Consider the following 10,934-nt stretch of genomic DNA (forward strand, 5'->3'; position numbering starts at 1 on the left):
ATATAGAATTTTTAGGAGAACTTTTACTCTTAATTTTTTCATATGTTTTGAGAAATTGAATTTTATAATAATCACTAGTGTTAGGGTTTGTAAAACTCTTTGAATTATTTTTCTAGTGAAGTTTTGCCCTGAGGCGCTGCAAGAGTATTTTATACTCTTGCTTATTTATCTGAGTCTATTTATTTGGTTGCTTGTTTATTTTATTCATGTTTTAATTATATTCCGCTGCAAATTACTCAAGGTGTTATTGTAGGTGTTGTCAACACCTTGTGAAAACACCTCAAACTGTTTATGTGCAACCCCATATTCCCTTACAAGTGGCATCAGAGCCATCTTTTTGATACACTAAGAACTGATCTTGGTTTGTTTATTTTATTATAGGGAATAAGATGGACTCATTGTCTGTTGCGAACTCGTTTTTGAAACCTCCGGTTCTTGATGGCACGAATTATGCACTTTGGAAGACAAGGATGCAATATACCATCAAAGCAATGGATGTTTGCGCTTGGCAAAGCATTCTGACTGGTTGAACTCCTCCGAAGATGTTAGATCCAGAAAGAGAATACATTATCAAGCCAGAAGAAACTTGGACCACCGAGGAAACACAAAGGTCAAGTCACAATGCTAAAGAACTCAATGCAATCTTTTCTACTGTGGATATGAGAATGCTTGGACTCATAGCTGACTGCACTGTTGCTAAGGATGCATGGGAAGCTCTTCAAGAACACTGTGAAGGAACTGATAGTGTTAGAAGAACAAGACTGAGATTACTAAACACAAAATTTGAGAATATCAGGATGGATGAGAATGAGACCATTGCTGATTATGATAAGAAACTTAGGGAGATAGCTTCAGAGGCGCATGCTCTTGGAGGACCTATTGCTAGTGAAACTATGGTGAACAAGGTTCTTCAATCTTTTCCAAAGAGATTCAATGGAAAGATTTGGGCACTTGAGGAAGTAAAAGATACATCAAAGATTTATATGACTGAAATGATAAGCATCCTTCAAGTTTTTGAGATGAATCTTACTGCACAAGAGAAAGATAAAGTGAAATCAATAGCTCTTCAAGCTTCAAAGCCCTCATACAAGGAGTATGTTCAATTCCATCAAGAAGTTCATCAGTCTGATTTAGAGGATGATTCAATCATTCTTCCATTACTGATAATGTGTGTAATAATGATTCAGATGATGATATTATATCCATGGAAGAAGCTCGGATGATGTTTGAATATTTACATACTGATTGGATTGAAAGGAATAAGTTAAACACCATTCTTTCAAAAGAAAATTCTGATCTAAAGGCTGATATGTCAAGGCTTGAAGTTATGCTGAGTAAGAAAGACATGGAGTTAAGTCAAGTGAAGGAAGAACTAGAAAAGACAAAAGCTACATTGGCTAATTTTAATTCAATCACTTATAAGCTTGATTCTTTACTCATGATGGGAAGAGATGATACGGCTGGTTTAGGTTTTGAAAATAGCAAATTTGAGGTTGGTGAAAGTTCGAAAGGCTCTGTGTTTGTCAAGGAAAGTAGCAGTACTGAAAGCTCAAGCAAAAAGGCTTTACCAATTGATCCTCCAAAACCAAAGCCACAGCCTACTGCTCCTTCAATGTCTAGAAGGAAACGTAAGTATATTTGTCACTACTGTCATAGACCTGGTCATATCAAACCATACTGTTTTAAGCTGCAGGAAGACTACAGACTGAGATCTGCATCAAAGGTGTTGCCTAAGGTGTTGCCAACACCCTTCCACAACATCTACAGAAACAGATCCTATCTAAGAAAGGTTTGGGTACCAAAAGCTGATAATCAATGTCATATGATTTATACTTCTTTGAGAACTAATGTTTCAGGTGCTTGGTAATTTGATAGTGGCAGCTCACGTCATATGACAGGTTCCAGGAAGTTTCTCACTGACTATGTTGAACAGAAAAGTGGAAAAGTAACCTATGGAGGAGGATCTAAGGGAAACATTGTTGGAAAGGGAACTCTGAATGTTGCTGGTTTGCCTAAGCTTTGCAATGTGCTTCATGTTGAAGGACGACCCGCAAATCTAATAAGCATAAGCCAACTTTGTGATGATAATTTGCATGTGCAATTTGATAAGAAATTATGCAAATTTTTTTATCTTTCTAATTTGTTTGTCATGACAGGTACTAGGTCATTCGACAACTGCTATCAACTCGGAGAAGAGATGGTTTTTAGGCACACAAAAGTGAATGAGTTTGATCTATGGCATCAAAAATTGGGTCATGCAAATTTCAAGACATTAAAGAATCTAAGTAAGTTAGATGATGTCAGAGGTATGCCTAACTTAAAATATGGTATTCCATTTGTGTGTGAAGCATGTCTGAAAGAGAAGCAGACTAGGGTGTCACACGAGGTGTTGCCAACATATATGACAACATGCTGCCTCGAGCTTGTACATATGGACTTGATGGGTCCAATGGATGTTGAAAGCTTTGGTGGTAAGAAATATTCTTTTTTTTGTGTGGATGATTTTTCACGATATACGTGGGTAAATTTTTTGAGAGAAAAATCAGACACATATGATGCTTTCAAGAAACTGCTCACTAAGATTTCGAACCTACACAATCTGAAGGTAATCCGGATCATTACTGATCATGGTAAGGAGTTCGAAAACTCTTCTTTTACTAGTTTGTGTGATTAGAAAGGTATTTCTCATGAATTTTCTGCTCCTAAAACTCCACAACAAAATGGAATTGCTGAAAGGAAAAAATAGGACTTTGCAAGAAATGGCAAGAGTGATGTTGAGTTCGAAGAACATTTCAAAATTTGGGTTGAAGCATTGAATACTGCATGTCATATTTCAAATAGAGTTTATTTGAGGAATGGTACTACTATGACATCCTATGAAATTCTCATGGGAAAGATGTCAAACCTTAAATATTTTCATGTTTTTGGATGTGTTTGTCACGTTTTGAATGATAGGGATCATCTTGAAAAGTTTGATGCAAAAAGTGATAAGTGTATGTTCTTGGGATATTCATCAAATAGCCGAGCCTATAGGATGTATAACTTGAGAACAAGGACTATTTTTGAGTCTATTAATGTTGTGTTTGATGATTTTGCAGATCTAAAGAATAAAACAGCTGAGGATGAAGTTGATGATCTGCTGGATAATTTTGGAAATTCAGATGTTGTCCAAGGAGTGTTGCCAACATCTCCGACAACACCCTATGCAGAAATTCCAGAAACAAAAGTTGAAAAGCCTACTGATGAGAATATTGATGAGGACAGTGAGGTAAACGAAACTGGAAAGAATGTTCCAAGTAGAATTCAGAAGAATCACCCAACCTCACAGGTCATTGGAGATGTGCATTGAAACTTGCAAACTCGAAGGAAAGAGAAGGTAGACTACAGAAAAATGGCAGGTTTGATGTGCATGAGTTCTACGTATTCTCAGGTAAGATTTTCTTGTTTTGTGTCAAACATTGAACCCAAAAAGGTTGAAGAAGCTTTAAAGGATGAATTTTGGGTCAATGCTATGCATGAAGAATTAGAAATATTTGTTAGGAATGATGTTTGGTACTTGGTACCGTGTCCTGATCATGGTAATGTCATAGGAACCAAGTGGATTTTCAAAAATAAAACTGATGAGTCGGGAAACATCATTAGAAATAAAGCTAGGTTGGTATCTCAAGGGTATACACAGGTTGTAGGGGTGGATTTTGATGAAACCTTTGCTCCTGTAGCCCGCATTGAGTCAGTCCGACTTTTGCTTGCTATTTCATGTAACATGGGAATGAAACTTTTCAAATGGATGTAAAAAGTGCCTTTTTGAATGGGATCCTAAATGAAGAAGTCTATGTCAAACAACCTAAAGGGTTTGAGGATCCAAATCATCTTGATTATGTGTATAAGTTGAAAAAGACATTATATGGATTGAAGCAAGCACCACGTGCATGGTATGGAAGACTAACCGAGTACTTGCTTAATATTGGCTTCAAAAGAGGTGAAGTTGATAAGACTTTATTTGTGCAAAAGTATCAAGGTAATATCTTAATTTGCCAAATTTATGTAGATGATATAATCTTTTGTGCTTCAAATGACAAACTTGTTGATGATTTTGTGAAGTGCATGTCTTCTACATTTGAAATGAGCATGGTTGGTGAGTTAACTTATTTCTTGGGCTTGCAAGTGAAACAAATGCGTGATGGTATATTTCTGTGTCAAAGCAAGTATGCTAAAAATTTGGTGAAAAAGTTTCTGAATGACAACACTAAACACATGGCACACCTATGGGGTCTAATGAAAAACTGTTTAGGGAGGATGTTGCCGAAGGTGTTGACAACACCCTCTACAGAAGCATGATTGGTAGTCTTTTGTATTTAAGTGCTACTAGACTTGATATCATGTATAGTGTTTGTCTATGTGCTAGATACCGGTCTAACCCAAAAATTACTCACCTAAAGGCCGTAAAACATATACTGAAATGTGTGGCAGGTACTTTAAATTTGGGTTTGTGGTACACTAAAGAAACCAATTCGAATTTGGTAGGGTTTAGTGATGCTGATTGGGCTGGGGATTTAGATGAGAAAAAAAGCACTTCGGGAGCATGTTTCTACTTCGGGAATAATCTAGTGTCTTGGTATAGTAAGAAACAAAATTGTGTCTCACTTTTTACTGCCGAGTCTGAGTATGTTGTTGTTGGTAGTTGTTGCTCACAACTCCTTTGGATGAATCAAATGCTAAATGATTATATGTTAAGACTGATACTCCTATTGTGTACTGTGATAATTCTAGTGTCATTGATATATCCAAAAATCCAGTACAACACTCTCGAACCAAACACATTGACATTAGACATCACTTCATTCGAGATTTGATCGAGAAAAGCATGATCTTAATTGAGTTTGTTGGAACAAATAACCAATTAGCTGATATATTCACAAAAGCTTTGGATTTTGAGAGATTCTCCAGTCTAAGGAAGTCTCTCAGTATGTGTGTATTATAGACAGAACCGAGATGTTGTCAGGAGTGTTGCCAACACCCTGTGACAATACCTTTTCATGCATATGCATTTTTAGGATCGTAGTCAAATTGCATTCATGCATTCATTCTGTTTTGTGATGTGTTGGATACTTTGTAACCATCTACTGTGTTCCACTCAGGATTCTTTGCAAATTGTTTTACAGTTTAATATGGATCAATTGAAGAATAGTTCTGACTAAGTCACGAAGTAGTGGAGGGACGTTCGTGTATTCCATGATCTTGTCCCAAATGAAAAGTGATAAATCAGATTCACAAAAGAAAAAGAATAATTAAGTAAAATCGGGTCCTTACATTTCTCCCCCTCTAAAAACAAGATTTCGTCCTCGAAATTATCACACATCAAACTTATATACAAATGGTTAAACATCTACCACTGATAGTACATAGGAAAATCAGAGTACATGGAATAAGTCATCACATTGTCAAACAAATGAGGCCATTTTCATCAAATTTGATTGAAAATCAGAAGCAAATGGAAAAAGCTACCTAAAGGGTTCCATTTGAAGATCGTTCCTTTAGTGTGCAGGCTACCACTTCTGCAAAATATAATGAATTGGATATCAAAAATTTTCTGAATCCTAAAGTATTGCTGGAAGATGTTGTCAACATCGTTGAAAATACCTCATTTGTCAACATATATTTTTGCATGTGATTGCATTTTAATTTCTGTCACACTTTGTTTTAGACATAATTAGGACATGCATATTTTATTTTGTGAATATCTTGGGCCGAAAGGTTATAAATTCTGATCAAACAAAAAAATTTTAATTTTGCCCTATCCTCTGAATTTTTGAATTTGAATGGGATTGGATTTTATTTCAGTGGTGTTATATTCTGATGAGGAGTTAAATTTGGAAATACTTGGTGAAATATTTGGGCCTAGATTATCGGTGAAAATCAAAAAGATTTATTGCCTAATTTAAATCGGATTTATTATTGTTAGGGGATTTTGTTACCATTGGGCCCACTGAGAATCCGAGTTAGAATAGGAAAAGGTTTGGGTGTTATATATTTGGGTGCTTATTTGTTGATGGAAATATATTATTTCCTTGCTTCATCTCGCACCTCCTTATTCTCAGTAATCCCTGTTTATCAATTGCCCTAATTCTTTCTCTGTCTTTCACCCTCACATATTCAAATGGCACGAAAGAACTTTGATTCACACGACATCCGATCGGAGATGGGCTATACGAAAGATGCTGCTGAAGGTGTTACAACACCTCAGTCATCACACCCCATGATGGAGCAAGCCATAGTTCTTGTTACTGAAGAACCAGTGCCTCTGGACTCCATCGCTCCAGGAGATCCTGGTAATGCCCTTGATGTGGAAAATCTACCAGACATGGCTGTGCTGAATAAGGTGTTTCCATCGAATCCCTTGACCCGTAGATCTAATAGACAAGCCGGATATTATCCAGACTTCACTGCCTCCAAAAGATTTCGAGGGAAAGGCCAACCTTCAAGACCTTCTCTTGTGGACACCGAATTTTCTTCTGGTGATGCAAGCTCCGATAAAGATTTTAAGTTGGTGCATCGAAAAATGGGAAAGGCGAGTGCCATGGAACCCTATGTTCCAACCATCCCCGTTCCGTTTGAATCTGAGGGAAAATCAAAGGATAATTCATCTTTTGATGATGAATCCACAGAATCAGAAACTCTACATGTTGTTGCTGAAGAGAAAAATGCATCTGCATCTGTTCCTGTTCCTGACGAGACTGCTACTGCTACTCATCTTGTGTTCTATGATGATAAGGATATCTCAATAGCCCATTTCATGGCTAAAATGAAGAAATCAAATGGTAAGAAAGTAGCAGAGCCTACTAGTGAATCTAATGAAGAACCCGATGAAGAGATGCTCCAGGAATTCGCAGATAATCGCCCTCACCCCTCTGATAGTTCCAACACTGAGTCGAGTAAAGATTCAGATTCTGAGAAAGAGTTGGATGAAGAGTCAGAACCTGATGACTCTGAGGAAAAAGAAGAAGAAGAAGATGTTGAGAAAGGTGTTGCCGACACCCTGGACAACACCTTAGGTAAAGACTATCGGGTAAATGAGTCTTATTCCTCAACTTTTTATTCCAAGAAAATTGCTGACTGCTGGGATAAGTATGCTGATAGAGAGTTCCTTGAGGAACACAACATTGATGTGGAAAGCTATCAAGCTCAGAACATGGTGAAGTTCTTTGAGGTAAGAAACATGTTGTCTACTGTTACCACTGCTGGTGCGTATTTCAGGACACTTGTTCGTGAGTTTTATTGCAATTTGACTGAAGCAGTGAAGGACCATCGGTATGTTAAATATGGCAAAGTGTATGTGCGAGGACAGATTTTTGCCTTCAGCCCTGCTATGATCAATGGATTCCTCCATACACTTATTGGTGATGATGCTGCTCTACCTAATTTGGATGAGATGACCTCTGTCATCACAGGTGGTCAAGTCACAGTGTTTTCAGCTCATCCTAAAAAGCTACCAGCCGCCAAACTCACATCTTTCTACTCTGTTCTACACAAGACCTCTGTGAAGACATGGACTCCATCTGGGAATTCCACTGTTGTCACAAAGCACCAGTCTCCAGTCTTGTATGCAATTGAAACAGGAGTCAACTTCAATTTTGGCCGACTTGTGTTTGACACAGTCATGGCCTTTGCAGATTGTGCACAACCAACCCTGAAGTTGCCATATCCTTCTCTGATTTATGCTATGTTGCTATCTCAAGAGATTGAGAAGGATGATGATGAGCTACTCACTGAGCCTGGGGAACTGCTAAAGATTTCACCTGCATTGCTGCGAGGCAACCGAAAGATAGACCTACCTTGGTCTGAATCAGGTGTTGCTGCAGGTGTTGTGGCAGGTGTTACCAATACCCCCTCTGCCACTGAACTTTTTGTACCTCCCTCTGCTGCTCAGAATATTGATCCTACATTTGTTCAAGCTCAATTGGTGCATGCTGAGCAGAATATTGCACAGGCTAAGGCTGATCTTGCCTATTATGAAGGGTTGAAGGCTCACTAGAGTCACTTCTAAGTGGAGAGCTGGACCTTCTGAACAAAATGGGGAGAATAAAGTGAAGCTGAAGGAGAAGAAGCTGAAGCCGATGGCTCATCTGAAAGAAATCAATTCTAGATTTGCTTTAGTTGTTTTTCGTTTATTTTTTTCTTGCTTATTTTTAGTTTTTGTTTTTTTTGTTTTTTGATCTACTCCTAATCAAAACTGTTTTTGGTGTTTGCTCTGAATTATTTGTCTCTCTATTTAACATGTGCTTATAGTTCTGAAGTGTTGTATCTAGATGTTGCCAACGTCTCATGACAACACCTCTTCTTACACTTAGGGGGAGAATTTGTTTTAGTATTCAGGGGGGTTTTTTATTAAGGGGGGGTTATGTTGAATTATTTTTGAATTAAATGTGTTTTGTTCAGAAAGGCAAAAAAGGAGAGATTGAAAGAAATATTTTATTTCTTAAAATTTTTTAATTCTAAAAAGATTTTATTTAATATTTTTTTCCTTTCTTGGACATGAAGTAACATTTATTTAAGTAATTTATTTCCTTGAATAAATTGATTTGAGATATTGATAAGCTTTTTATAATATTTATCATATCATATCTAATATATATTTTTCTTTAATTGTGTAGATTTGAGTTGATCAAATCAAGATAATCCTACGTCTACAAGGAAACATGTTGAAGAAGGAATCTAGCTTATATATTGAGATAGGCGTGCACAAGAGAGATAGAGAGATAAACCGATTAATTGAGATTCACTATATAGCTTCATATACGTACGTTGAAACAAATCTGAAGATTCTTCTGAAGCTTTGATCGGTTGTGACTACTTGAAGTATTGAAGAACACTTGAAGATCATTGATCGGAGAAGTGTGCTGCTCACGTGTTTTTGGCTTCAAGATTTTTCTCCTTACCTCGTTTTCGTTATTCTATTTCATATAAAATTTTTAGGAGCACTTTTACTTTTTATTTTCTCATATGTTTTGAGAAATTGAATTTTACAATAATCACTAGTGTTAGGGTTTGTAAAACTCTTTGAATTATTTTTCTAGTGAAGTTTTGTCCTGAGGCGCTGCAAAAGTATTTTATACTCTTGCTTATTTATCTAAATCTATTTATTTGGTTGTTTGTTTATTTTATTCACGTTTTAATTATATTCCACTGAAAATTACTCAAGGTGTTATTGTAAATATGACAACACCTCAAACTGTTTATGTGCAACCCCGTATTTTCTTACACAACACAAAAACATACACAAAAACGCATTGAAACTCACGCAAACTCATACTCACACGCACACACACAACAACACACACCAACCCCACTAACGCATACACCAACACAACCCCCACTCACGCACCCCCACCTAGCCCCCACTCACCCGACACACTACAGAACATATAAATACGAAACCCAATTCCACACAATCTATATTGGAATTTCCAAAATTCATGATACACGCTATACATATAAAAACATATATATACCCGACACACAAACAGTATATATATAAATATATACAAGATACACAGTACATAAATATATATATATATATATATATATATATAGATAGATGTACGTACACATATAGAATATATGGCTTCATCGAGAAGTTAAAAAAACGGATTAAAACTTGTCTCTATATATAGAACGGTTGATCTGGAACGCGTTTCTGAGATCAGAGATAGGCCGGAACACGATCAACACAAGAATTCTCCACCTCCAAGAACACTAGTCCTCACGTTTTTCTCCCCTTCTCACGACTGAATGCTCTCGAGTTGTCTCCTTTTTTTTTACGCTTTTCTTACGTTTTTTTTTTAAATATGTTATCTAATTACTATACTTAATTACTAATTACATTAATTAATTACTATTCTAAATAAAAAATACACGCTGACTCAAATCTATCTATATATAAAACAAGAAAGCATGCTAAAATAAAAAAAACAAAATTTTTTCCGCCCAAAGCAGGTTACTAAATACAGAAATATTGCATAAATTTTACATTAAAAAAATATTAACATAAATTATTATGAAATAATAAATAACCGATAATTTTTGCCTTTTAAAGTAGAAAAATTGTTGCTGGATAAGAATAAATTTGATATATTACTTTAAATTTATTTAAAGATTATATTTTGAGAAAATAATAAATTAAATTTTTGTCACCTCTTAACCGATATTTTTGCCTTTTGAAGTAGAAAAATTGTTGCTGGATAAGAATAAATTTGATCTACTACTTTGAATTTATTTAAGGATTATATTTTGAAAAAATAATAAATTAAATTTTTGTCACCTCACAGCCGTTGACAAAATAATAAAGATATTAATTTTTTCTTTCTATCAATAATCCATTCCAAGATCATGTTGAATTTAAATTTCTTAAATTCAGTAATCAATCCATGGATTAATATAAAACTAAATATTTACTTAAAAAACAATCAGCATGATTTTCATATCCATTTTACGTGTTAATTCAATAAATTTCAAAATAATACATTTTAAAAAAATCTGAAAACTCATTTTATCGTGATATTTAAAATTTTAAATTTTTAACAAACAAAAATTCATTTCAAAATCATGTTGAATTTAAATTTGTTAAATTCAGTAATCAATCCATAGATTAATATAAAGCTGAATATTTTCTTGGAAAAAAATACAATCAGCATGATTTTCATTGCTAAATCCAAGATAATACATTTCTAAAAAAATCTGAAAACTCCTTTTACCAAGATACTTAAAATTTTAAATTTTTAACCAACAAAAATCCATACAATTAAGATCATGTTTAATTTAAATTTTTTAAACATGGTAATCAATCCATAGATTAATATAAAGCTAAATATTTGCTTTGAAAATAATCACACTGCAAAACGATTTCCTTTTTTCATTTTCGTTATATTTCAGTCTCA

This window comes from Henckelia pumila, chromosome 4, assembly GCF_033568475.1.
Source record: "Henckelia pumila isolate YLH828 chromosome 4, ASM3356847v2, whole genome shotgun sequence".
NCBI lineage: Eukaryota > Viridiplantae > Streptophyta > Magnoliopsida > Lamiales > Gesneriaceae > Henckelia > Henckelia pumila.